This window comes from Vitis riparia, chromosome 9 (assembly GCF_004353265.1).
Source record: "Vitis riparia cultivar Riparia Gloire de Montpellier isolate 1030 chromosome 9, EGFV_Vit.rip_1.0, whole genome shotgun sequence".
Taxonomy (NCBI): domain Eukaryota; kingdom Viridiplantae; phylum Streptophyta; class Magnoliopsida; order Vitales; family Vitaceae; genus Vitis; species Vitis riparia.
In genome coordinates, this window is record NC_048439.1 from 12213651 (window position 1) to 12224208 (window position 10558).

The window sequence follows — 10558 nt, forward strand, 5'->3', positions numbered from 1 at the left end:
CAAAGTTGTAGGGGGAGAGGAAAATGAAACATTCACGTGTATGTAGATGAAGAGTGAGGTCGTGTTCAAGGGGGGAGGTGCAGGCGCATGATTGAGGAGAAAGAAAGATGATTTTCGGTACGAGGAGGAGCAGACAGGGGGAGGATTGACAGAATATTTTCTGGTTGGCTAAATGAATCTGACTTTCGGGGAAGATACAGAGAGGTTTTGAAAGGCATTACGCAGATTTAGAGGTGTGATATTCAAAGTTTTATTGAGAAAGAAAGTGGAGGCAGTGAGAGCGGTAATGAAAAGGGAGGAAATTTTACATTCAATAAAGTGGACAAAGAAAAAGGAAGCAGTCGAAAAGGAGAAAAAAGTGAGATTTTTCGTTCGTGGATAGGGGTTTGAATTCGGCCGTATGATTGAGAAGTGGGGAGAGGTAATGGGCTGGCAAGTTTTCTTGGGGGGGGGGGGAACACTTTCAATAGAGGACATTGCGTTCTTGAACAGTGAACTCTTGAAGTCGACTTCCTCTGCATCACTTCTTGCCGTCATAAATCTCCTAGTTTGGGCAAGCTTGGTGCAAGCGAGTTTACTCCAGTGGTGTCGAAGGAAATTCAAGGGATCGTTCACAAAGCTGCTCCTGACCATCAGCTGGTGCTGTCTCTAATCCCAGAGATTCAAATCGGCAATGGGAAATCAGATAATCGCATGGTGTTCTTGGACGGGCTATCATTGCAGGCGAGCACGGAGAGCCGGACGACGAGAGTGACTGAAATGGCATCGTTGAAAATGTCTTCATTGTACATGACCCACATACTGCCACTTTGAGAAAACATACAGTCCACTTTGGTGGCAGGACGCACAAAGAGAGGGAAATGAATGAATGGAGACATTTGGAGGGAAGGAAAGCACCAGAATTTCTGAGGAGGAATCCAAGACACTAAGGTCTCAAACACTGCCAAGAAGAAATCTCCATGCACAGCCGCACATGGGAAGGATGACACAAAGACTACCACTCAAGAAAAACGAAACATGTGGATTGCCACCGAAGAAGGATCCAAAAGCATAACTGCAAACCTCCATGGGTTGCATCATTATTTGAAAAAGATATACAACATGCATGGAGATGAAGGATGAAACAAAAGGACGATCAGAATTTTCTCCCACAAGTTTCTCTCTCTATATTCTCCAACTTTTCTGAGCTCTCTTTCTCTGCCATCTATATATGTCTGCCATCCCTCTTTCTCTCTCTCTAAACCTCCCAAAAGCACTTAGACCAAGCCACCAAAGCTCATCTTTAAGTTCAAATGGTTCCTATGGAAGGGCATCACTGCCAACAGGTGTTCCATCTTTGGGTTATCAGAATCCAAGGTTTGGGTTTGATGGAACTAGATCATTGATCCCTTTGGCAGATATGTTTTCCGATGGTCAGTCCAAACATGTAGCAAGTGTGGATCTCTCATCACCAATTTCTCATGCCAACAACTTTCCATCTGGAAGGAATCATAATTTTTGCCCTGTTCCGCAACTGATGCATGTAAGGCCAGCATCTGGCTTGGGTAAGGATTTTGGATTCATGTACCCAAACGACATGGCCAAAACGCTGATCCACTTCGGGATTTAAGGCTGCACCAACATAGCGCGCAAGGTATCAAGAGCGATAACGCTAGCCCCCAACGACAAGTTGTACGTCGTCGACAGCCGTTAGGATGATAAGGCCACGAGATTTGCCACCGCCAACGTATTCCCTCCCTCGTCTAAGATTTACGACAACTATGAGGTGGTGTTGGACGACCCCAATGTGGACGCCATGTACATGCCACTGCTGACGAGCTTGCACTTGAAGTGGGCGGTGCTGGCGACGGAGAAGAATAAGCATGTGCTTCTAGAGAAGCGTATGGCTTTGAATGAGGCGGAGTTGGATCAAATTTTGGAGGCGTGCGAATCCAATGGAGTGCAGTTGATGGACAACACGATGTGAATGACCACCCTCGGACGGCTAAGATGAAGGAGTTTCTCTCCGATCCACAGTGTTTCGGATAACTCAAATCGGGCAATTCGGTTTGCTGCTGACAATGGACTGCCTAAATCAGTGAGAGCTTTGTTTGGTCTAGACATGACAAACTCAGGTCTTTGAATGGTTTTCTCAAAGGCTTAGAATCAGTAGAATTAGATGATGGTGGAATGGTTTGGATGGAGGAGTTTTCCCATGTTTGCCTGTCTGTTGTGTTAGCCATTGATGACTTCATCAACAGAACAAAGCAGCTCACGAAAAAAAGTTGGATGGGACCTTTCAAGGGATTTCTTTCGGCTTTCAGCAAATTCAAATCTCAGGATAAGCTTGCTGTGGAGATGGACAAAACATATGCCAAGATCCAAAACCTCTCTATCCACCAGCTAACAACAGTCAACCCACAAGGTCAAAGTAGGAACCTAAAGTCTACCTTGGGTTTTACTAAGTAAATCCCACGACAGCCAACAACGCAAGAACCTGATCTCGCCAACTTTGGTGATGATGCGCATGCAATGATAGCACGGTTGCTTATAGATGATTAGAATTTCAAAGTGATTCCAATTATGGATGGCTATCGATTTTAGCTACGTAATAAGAAAGAATTGATGCAGTCTAGTTGAAGTCAATGCAGAGAGCACAGTTGCTTACAAATGATCAGAATTTCAGAGTGATTCCAATTATGGATGGCTATCGATTTCAGCTACGTAACAAGAGAGAATTGGTGAAGTCTGGTCGGAGTCAATGCAGAGAGGTGTGTACTATGTGAATGAATGCTTGTCAGCATGCATGTGAGTGTGTGTACTACATGCCTATGTCTTAAAATTCCAATTCCCTACAGTCCTCAATGTTACACTCCATTCTATTATTTATTTATTTTTACTTTACGCTCCTAGGGTCCGGGGTATTAATTTAATCGATCTATGTTATTCAAGATTTAAAATTGTTACTTTCAATTTTAATTTTTAATCGGAATGAAAGTTAAAGGGTTTAGGTTTCAGTTCGAATTTTTAATTGGAATGAAAGTTAGAAATTTTTTTTAGATTTTAGATTTTGTCATTTTTTTAATATTAAAAGTTAGAATTTTTCTTGTTAGTTTTGAATCACAAATATTGGAAAGAAAGTTAGGTTATTAGTTAACTTTAATTCTTAATTGATATAATTTTCATTTTCCTTTTGTATTTCATTTTCTTTTTTGAAATTTTAATAAGCTAGTCTAGTCGTGTCAAAGTTGTTTATTCGTTTTTCTTTAGTATGTTAACTTTAATTCTTGTTTGGTCCAATTTCAATTCGTGTGTTTTTTCTACAATTCTAGTTTATTGGTTCAATTGATTCCATGCTACTATTTTCATATCCTAAGTTTGTTAATTTTAATTCATGATTCATCCCTTTTAGTTTATAAGTTTTAGAATTTAAGTTGGTTAATTTATTTCATTTTGCATTGATATATTCATGTTTTAAAAAAAAATTGTTGACTCTAGTTTTGATTGATCCTGTTTTAGTTGATAGTTTTTTTAGAATTTTAATTAGTTTTATTGGTCTCATACTATTTGGTTCATGTTTTAAGATTGTTAATTTCATTTTTCTATTAATTTTATGCTTTAGAATTGTAATCAATTAGTTTAATCTATCCCCATGTTATCATTTCTTGTTTAAAAATAGTTAATTTTAGTTTTTGACTGATTTAATTTAGTTTATGCGCTTGTTTTCTTTTATTTAATTGATTAGTTTAGTCGATTGTATCTTGTTAGATTTCTGATTCAAAATCGTCAATATTAGTTGATATGTGTTGTTAGTTTTGTTTTAAAAAGTCAAACAATATTAGCGCTTGATTGATTTTATCTTAAGTTTAAATGTTTTTAAAGTTCCAGTGCTTGTAAGACCTAAAAGGTTTTGGTTTATCACTTTGGTCATCCTTTGTCAAATTCAATTTCTAGAGGCCATCAGAAAATAATGATGATTGGCCCTACTCTCACCACTTTAGTTGGCTTGGTTGTCTAAAATTTTACTTTGTGATTTTTTTTCTTCTTTGGGTTGCCTATGTTTGATCCTTGAGTATTGTCATTTGTAAATGATTTCTTTCCTTTTAAAAACAAACCTTTTCCCAAAACGTACCTCATTAAAATCTATTTTTTTTTTAAAATATTCATTTAGAGTCCTTGGAATCCAAATCTCATTTTCATAAATAATGTGTAACCATGTTTTGATTGGTTCATATCTTTCTCATTGTTCAATAAAAGCTACAGTTTTAAGTAAGACACGAATCCAAGCTTTTGGTCCCAAATAAATGAGATAATTCTAGGCTAGATTTGTGTATATCAATTGGGGAATTGGTGAAACCCCCACATAAAATAATCTTCTCAAAACTCATCTTTGCTACTTGTTGTAATCATATCTATTTTTTTTTTTTAAGGAATTATATACAAGATGCATGTGATAATTGATGATTTCGTATACTTTGATTATTTTTGCTATGCTAATTAGATAATAAGCATGTTAGGATTTCTTTATTTTATTATTATCTAACCCCTCATGTCTCGCGAAAACACGTTACGAGGTATCTATGTTATCTAGGTATGCCCACTATCACCTACCTTCTAAATTCTATGAATATGATTGCCACTGTGAACCGCGCCTATGTTTGACAATGCTTGGGTGTCTTGATATATTATTTCACTATTCAATTATTTCCGATAAAGCGCATGTTGGATGATATATTATTTGAACTAACTTTGATGTCTTGTGATAGCGCTTAAGAAGCAGTCCAGGTATGCACTCTAAATCTTCTTTCTTATTTGTGATTGGTTTTCTTGTTTAGCATGTTATTTTTTTTAGAAATCACCTTAGTCTACCTAGGTACCCTCAATCAACCAATTAATTGTCATATTCCCCTCAACTTAGTTAGTAGAGACTTCTTTAAGGCTTAGAGGGGTGCTACCTCTTAGAGGTACCTTTCTAATAACCTTATCCCCGAACCTAGACTCGGGTTTTTCAAAGACATGCTTTTCTAAAACTATGGAGTCATTTCTTTAGGGTTTTCTTTTTTGTTTTATTTTCCCTTTTAAAATAAAATAAAATAAGTGGCGATTCCAACTTTTTCCAAAACTAAATTTTTTACCAAATAAAAGCGAGTCTTGCTAATCGAGTAAGGGCACACGTGAAAAATGCAGGTCCACAAATTGGCGACTCTGCTAGGGATCTTGAGGATCAAGCTTGAACACTAGTTGAGGAAAATGTGGCGTTTAATTGGTCGACTAGAAGGTACTCTTTTTTTTGGCAAGGTGTTCTGATTTGCTTGCTTGATTGATTTGATATCTTAATATGTCTTTGTACTTGTTTATCTTGAATGATCACTTGATGGCTTGCTCACTTCAGCATGATTCACTCTCACATATTCTAGATAGGACTTTGTTTGTATGATACTTATATGCTTGGTATGACTACCTGCTGCATGACAACCCTTCCACTTTCCTGATGTATGATTACTTGTCTATGTTTATCTTCTCACTTTAGATCTTAGGTTTTTCGAATTCACTCACATCCTTCACTGTGTACTTTAGATTATCCTTGAGTGTTGAGATATGAGAGAGCCTTTGCCATTAAGAAACTCCCTAAGAACACGAGAAAGTGCATGTGTGGAGGTGATGACCAACTTGCATGGAAGCACCCCATCTCCTTGGAGGCGTGCAAAGGGTTGTGTACCGTTGGAGGGTATGATCGCTTCTGATAAGGATCCTTTAACCCACTCATTTTATCTTATAGAGCCATCTCAACCTTGTAGGTTAGCCTAGACCCAATTAGGATTTCATTCCTACACGTGGGTGCATCTGTGGACCTTCAGAGCTGCCTTAGTCATAGTTGGATTTGGTTACCCTCTCCATAGTCTCATTTAGGTGTGATCAGATATGAGTATCAATTTGAGTATACCACTACAAGAAAATGTACTTTTTGTGACAAAAATTTAGGGGCGAATTCTAATTTTGTCGCTAAAAGTAACTTTTACCGATGAAATTTTAGATGTTGTCAATAATGCCAATTTTCTACAAACTTTTCCTAACGAATTTAAAATTTTTGTCGCTAAAAGATGTGGCGGGAAAATTTGGCGCTTTTTTTTTTGGCGCAAACACTTTTGTGACAAAAATAAACTATTTCCCTACGAAAATATTTATCACTAATTATAATTTTTGGTGATGAAAATAATTTCCTCACTAAAAGTTACAACCTTTTATCTATTTTTGCTTACAAAATGGTTTCGTCGGTAATTATATTATTTCCTGACAAATTGAGTAATTTTGTCACCAAATAATGTTATTAAATTGTGATATTAATAAAGAATATTAATAAATAAGTAGATTATTTATACTATGAAATAATACAATATATATTTGTTGACACTTAATATTTATACCATAATATTTTATTTATATAAATAATAATAAAAATTAAGGATCCACAAAATTAAATACTAGAATGTAGATTTATTTAAATTTAAATGTTCTATTATGTAATAATAGTATTGTTATGAAATAACAAAAATGTAAATTATTTAAGCAATTAATATTTATAGTGTAATATGTTATTTATATTTATATATATATATAAATAATAACAATAGATAATCCAAGATATGTAAGATTACATCCTATGATATAAATTTATTTAAATTTCAATATTATTATATGGTGCTACACATACATAAATACTACTAAATGATTTTTATTATATTAGGTAAAAGTTATTCATACAAGTCCAATGTAGTATTAAATTTATGTTAGCTATGAATAAGTAAATTTATTCAAAATCATACCTTATCCACTCAAGAAGTAAATTTATACTAACATTTAGTTACCTAGTTTAAATTAATAGATTTTTTTTTTAATTATTACTTGGTTTTTAAATAATTGGCCAGAATTAACTTTCTCAAATAAATTGTCTAGTATCTATAAAAACATTCTACCTACATAAAATTCCAAATATTATTTATGTGTACGAAGATATCATATATTATTAATAAATAAATAAGTATAAGTTAAATATTATATGATATAATATATTGTAAGTACTATATGCCTAGCTCTATTTTCATATTTACAAAATAAAAAATGTCTGATAGATATAGCACACATGAAATTCTATATAAATATAAAGTTTTTTTTAAAAGTTTTCAACCACATCTTTATTAATAATTGGTTATTTTATTTTTTATTGATCAATTATATATTTATTATTTTTAATTATTAATTACTAATTTATCAAAATTGATTAGTTATTAAGAATAAAATCTTAAATTATACCGCAAAATAGTAACTTCTATGGCTACTAACTTGTAAAGGAGTTTTTATACTTGTATGCATTTTTAATCAAATATTTAAAACAAATGTAGTTATAAAAATAATTGAAATATTTCATAAATTATTATATGATTTATATTTATAGTGTTTCATTATGTTTGATATTTTTGTTTGGAATAGATGAGAAAGGGAAAGAAAAAAAAATGATGTAGAATCCTAATTTCATTTTGATCATTATTTTATTAATGTCAATATGAGTATTACACTTTGGCATTCTCCTAACATTGTCTTTCAATTATACTTTTATTTTATATTTCAAATTTATCACTTTAATCCATAAGTCTGGAATTGAATTTATTCTAGCTATTAATAAACTATAGTCCTCTAATTTGTTCTCATTCAATATTAGGTTTGTTTAGAGGTGACAAAATTTGATGACTTGTCAATATGACTTGAATCTAACACCCTTTCATGATTTTGGGTTGAGTATAATTGAGTTCAAGTCAAATTCATGTCGACTATGGAGAGTGACCTTAAATAATATAAGGTCCCAATTCTGATCACCAATTGGTTTTCAGAACAAATGGGGGCCTTGTCATAAAATACTCTGTGGTTAAGCGTGCTGCAGTCAAAGAAATCTTAGGATGAGTGACCCATTGGGAAGTACGGAGCACCTTGATCTACAAGTGGTATTAGAGCTTGGTCACATGTTTGACGGGTGAGCTAGCACTGTGGGTGAATGGCAAAGGCCTGAGGCGTGGCCAAGACAACTAACAAAGACGGTAGACTATCACCGACGAAATTAATTTGTTACCAAAAATATTTGGCAATAAAAATAAAATTCGTCGGCATTAAATATTGACGACTTTTGGGACAAACTTTATTTTTTTCGTGACAAAAATTCTTACTTTTGTCGATGAAATATTTCGTTGGAAAACACCTTCAGTGACAAAATTTTATTTCATCAAGGAAAACTTTTGGCGACGAAATAAGATTTTTGTCACGAAACTTTTAGTGACGGGTCTAGGGTGACGAACAAGGCACGAAAGAATTTTCGTTGGGGAATGTTTTTGTAGACGAAATTTAGACTTTCAGTGACAAAATATTTTGTCGCTAAAAGTCAATTTTCTTGTAGTGTACCTGGGCTATACGCTTGAATATTCTTTAGTCGGTTCTTACAAAGCTACCCATGTATGGCAAATCATCCAATTTTTACGTGTTTATAGGAGCATTTTCGTGCCCACTCTGGATTCGCCTTCATGGACTAGAGTTAGAGGTAGGTTGACCAGAGCATCAAATTAGCCAGACTAGAGATTAGATTAGAGAGACATGGACTCCCAGGACCATTAACCAATTCGTTGCGGCCATGGCTTCGATTCAGGAGGCTATAGCTAGCCTCGACCGGATGATAGATGGGCACCAGGCCCAACAGATCCCGCCTCAGGATAGTGCATAGTATGACCCTACGGTACCACCCCCCCACTTAGTCAATTGGTTCCACACCCTGCACCGTATGTTTTGCATAGTCAAACTGATGCTACCCCACTTCCTATCGTAGCACCCATTCTGGCCTCAGAGGATACACATGCTCGTATGGATAGACTAGAGTAGAAGATGAGATAGATAAGGATTTCAGATGGAGTCATCAGTTGGGATGATTTTGATGGAGCACCGGTGGCTAGTTTACAGGCCTAGTTTAGGATGCTAGAGATTGAGAGGTATACATGCATAGGTTGCCTTAAGATTCATTTGAGGCTATATGATTACTACTCAAAAAGTGCTATTTCATAGCTTGTAATTAACTCTTTTAAACACTTTTGAGTAGTAGTTATTGCCTTTTAACCCAATTAACATGTTAAGGACCCTTGCAATCAATTCTAATCAAATTGTGTTAAGTTTTGGTGTTTTGATAGCTTTTTGATCACCAAAGCAATATGAGATTGAGGAGAGTTAATTGGAATCCTTGGCAAAGCAATGAAGAGCTCAAATTCATGAAGAACCAAGATTTGGAGCTCCATAGCCCTTTGCCAAAGTCGTTCAAAGTATGCAAGGGGAGAAGCAAGGAAAGAGGAAAACAGAGTGAAGAAAATAGAGGACAGCAGCTGCAGTCTTCCTTCACACTTTTGGAGCATTTCCCGAAGTTCATTTTCTACATGCTATATACCATTTCAAAGCTCAGGAAGTCAAGAATCCAACGCTGCAAACCGTGTATGATTTGGAGCTGAAATGAGGAAGTTATAGCCATTGGAATCCAATCACTCCAAGCTGAAGGAAGGATTTTGCAAAGTGTTGCGAAATCACCCTTTTGTTGCGGAATGATTTCGCAGCCTTTTTGCACAGTGCTGAGGAATTCCTCCTGAAGTTTCACGATGCGATGGAAGCTAAACACCACAAGATGAAAGCCAACTTCACAGCGGTGCGAAATTAACCGGTTGCTGCGAAGTAATTTCGCAGCCTTTTTGTTCATCTGCGAAATCTCGCAGACCTCATTTTGCACAGTGCAACGGTCCTGAAGCTTCCCAATAGTTGTGCACCGAATCTTTTAGATCTTTTCTTCTGATATTTTTGTGTCTAAATTTCCATTTTCTCCTTGTATTCAGCCACTCATGTAATTCCTTAGCTAGGAAGTATCCAAGGAAGGGTAAATTACCTTCCTATATAAACTCTCTTGTAAACACTAAAAAGGAAGACTCTGGGAGGAGCTTGTTCCAGGACGAAACCTTTTGAATAGGAATGAATATATTTTATAGAGCACTTGCTCTGTTTCTTCTACATATTTTTGTTTTCTTGTTATTTTACTTTCTAGCCAATCAAACTCTGAGGATTTTTTCTCAGAGGATGAGAGGCTAGGCTCTTCGTTTCTTCGAGTAAGGTAACCGGGTAAGTTTCCACATGCATAAATTGGAAGTTTTGTTGTTTTAGTTTTTAATGAAGAGAAATTGTGACCCGTTAATGGTTTTTATCTTTTTAGTTAACTTAAAACGCCTTTAAATCACCTGGGCCAACACTTGGTAAGGCAAGTGATCTCCGTCCATGGAGATGCACTAGTTTACCCCTTGCGAGCCTCTGGGAAGTGACTTGAAGGTAGGATTTTCTAGAATTGCCAACACTTGGTAAGCTTTTGGACTCCAAGGAGACATCCATTAGTTATCTCTTGCGAGCTTGTGAAGGGAAATCCAAGGTTAAAGATCACCTTGAATGGCAAGTGCTAGGTGAGAGGTATGAGCCATTGCAAGATGCATCAGTGAGAGGGATTTAGTGTTTGAACCCA

General features: G+C 35.6%; 1 pseudogene; it reads left to right on the top strand.

Moving 5' to 3' along the window:
* Window positions 1-484: 484 nt before the first annotated feature.
* Window positions 485-2848, top strand: LOC117922657 (annotated as a pseudogene).
* The last annotated feature ends 7710 nt before the right edge of the window (window positions 2849-10558 follow it).